Raw genomic sequence first — 2,876 nt, 5'->3', positions numbered from 1 at the left:
GTACCCGGAACCTTGCAGGTGCCTTTTGGCCCGGAGGCGAAGGGTTTGGTTTGTTGGGAGGCCTCTCTCCTTTCAGAGAAGGGCTTGCGATAGACTGCATCCTCATGCACTTTTTTTTTACTTGCACTTGGGTGATTTGAGAGCACGTACCTCGGCTCGTCAAAAAAAAACAGTTGTCTGCAGATGGGTATTCTTTCCTTCTGGAGAGATGTCTGGCATGATTGAGTTGCTTTGTATATCACTTTTCCCAGAATTCTTAGTGCAGTGCTTATGGCCTATAAAGCTCCACACACTGTTATGGTGTTCTCCTTAGGGAAACCTTCATCTTTTGACCCACTATGGTCTTCAAACAAAAACATTTAAAAAACTGTGCTGGCTTAATTTAAAGGGAAACTGACAGGTGGTTTACCTGTACTAAACCCAATATACAGGGTTATTTTGCTATGTAGAAAGTTGGGTATAGCAGAGCGCTCAAGTGGTCATATACTTTCATGTCATTAGGACATAATCATGAGGTGGGAGGGTTTATCATTGCACAGAGGATGGGGAGAGAGAAGTTTGTAAAGCAGCCGTCTTAATTGCGCAAAGGACGGCATTAGTATATTAGCAATGGGGGCTATAACTCTGGCATGGGACCATTGGTCGGGGTAAGTGATACAAGTGTGTCTTTCCTACAATCAAACATGGTGGTGGGAGTGCTGCTGGCACTGAAGAGCTACATTGAGGGAACCATGAATGCCAACACGTGCTGTGACATATTGAAGCAGAGCATGATCCCCTCCATTCAGAGACCTTGCTAAAGAAGCTGAGGATAAAGGTAATGGATGTTTCCAGAACTAAACCCTTTTGAGCATCCTCAAATGGAAGATTTTTTTTATTTTTAGAGCCGAGGATCGTGCTCACAAATCACCCAAAGTGCAAGAAAAAGTGCAAACGTGTTACACTAAAAAAAAAGTGCACAAAGGATGCGCAAGCCCTTCTCTGACGGGAGAGAGGCCCCCAACAAACCTTACCCTTCACCTCCGGACCAAAAGGTACCTGCGAGGTTCCAAGTTCAATGTCCCTTTTTGCCAAACCTACTAAGGCACCACAAATGCTTTCAGCATCACCCTTGGCGTTAGCCAAGGTATCTGCCTGCAGAGCCGAGAACGGTCGGTACCCTGCCCATGCCAGAGTACCCGGGGTTATTGCAGGGAGGTGAAGAACCTGATGGCCACACACACCTCCCATAGACCACTAGGGACACCGCATCCTAACAATCCTGGGAGCACACAACACGTAAAAAGTGACACAGTATAAATAAATAGGTGAATGTGTCAGGTCTACTGCCCGAACCTATAAAAATTTCTCTGATCCTAGCCAGAAGGCCGGGAATCAAGAGGTGAGTGCCACAAGGTGATGAGTTCATGGTGCCCGTGCTTGCACTCAGTGAGCCAATACTCCCAGTGAGTTTCAGCACCTCGGGGTAACCGCTCTTGGAGACATGAAAGTACCTTGTCTCTCAGCCTCACGGCGAGACCAGGTCACATCAGGGCAGCCATCGAGTCATTGAAACTGATAAAAACAGATACTACACTTGATCTTAGCCAAAAGGCAGAGAAGCCCAAATGAAAGATGGGGGGGAGCAAGGTCTGAAACCTCCATCAGCTCTGTGATGTCATCATGGAGGAATGGAAGAGGACTTCAGTGACAACTTGTGACATTCTGGTGAACTCCACGCCCAAGAGGCTTAAAGGAGAACTCCAGAATTTAAAATTGTCCTCCATACTGCCGGCAGAAAAAAAAAATAAAGATGTACATACCTTCCTTCGCTCCCCCGGGGCCTCTGGTAACCGGCTCCGGTCTCCGCCGCGATCCTCTTCCTGGTTGCCGGTGGTCGGCGAGTCAAACTGCGCTCAGCCAATTACCGGCCGCAGCGAAGTCCCGACTCGGCCGGCGATAGGCTGAGCGGCAGTGTGAGAACGCTTCAGGACACACAATTCTTCACTACACCGGCACCTGCTGCCGGGGCCGAAAACGTCACACTGCCGCTCAGCCTCTCACCGGCTGAGTCGGGACTTTGCTGCAGCCGGTGATTGGCTGAGTGCAGTATGACTCGCCGACCACCGGCAACCAGGAAGAGGATCGCGGCGGAGACCGGAGCCGGTTACCGGAGGCCCCGGTGGAGCGAAGGAAGGTATGTACATCTTTATTTTTTTTCTGCCGACATTATGGGGGACAATTTTTATATTCTGGAGTTCGCCTTTAAGGCAGTGCTGGAAAATAATGGTGGCCACACCCAATATTGACACTTTGGGCCCAATTTGTACATTTCCACTTAGGGGTGTACTCCCTTTTGTTGCCAAGGTTTAGACATTAATGGTTGTGTGTGGAGGGGACGCAACATTAAACACGTTATACAGGCCGTGCACTCACTACTTTACATTGTAGCAGAGGGTCAGTTTTCAGTGTTATTTCTTTAGAAAATATTTACAATTAGTCTGATTAGTCAAAAAAGTAGGTTTAGTGTTCTTAACACTGCATCAGGATTGAGCTGCTTTGCATATGCTTTCTTCCCAAAATCCCCAGGGGAGTGTACTGGCCCATCAATGTTCTGGTGCTTTCCTTAAGGAGAAACTTTATCTTACCCGCATATAATTTGAGGGGGGGGGGGGGACTCATTAATGGGAGCCACTGTGTATAATGTGAGGGGTGGACTCACTAATGGGATATACTGTATATAATGTGAGGGGTGGACTCACTTATGGGAGATACTGTACATATAATGTGAGGGGTGGAGTCACTTATGGGAGATACTGTGTATATAATGTGAGGGGTGGAGTCACTTATGGGATATACTGTATATATAATGTGAGGGGTGGACTCACTTATGGGAG

At 47.8% G+C, this 2,876-nt stretch overlaps 1 pseudogene; it reads right to left on the bottom strand.

Moving 5' to 3' along the window:
* Positions 1 to 1,484: 1,484 nt before the first annotated feature.
* Positions 1,485 to 1,606, bottom strand: LOC130290055 (U2 spliceosomal RNA; annotated as a pseudogene).
* Between the last annotated feature and the right edge of the window lie 1,270 nt (positions 1,607 to 2,876).

The sequence above is a fragment of the Hyla sarda genome, chromosome 8, assembly GCF_029499605.1.
Source record: "Hyla sarda isolate aHylSar1 chromosome 8, aHylSar1.hap1, whole genome shotgun sequence".
NCBI lineage: Eukaryota > Metazoa > Chordata > Amphibia > Anura > Hylidae > Hyla > Hyla sarda.
This window is presented reverse-complemented; position numbering and strand designations above follow the sequence as displayed.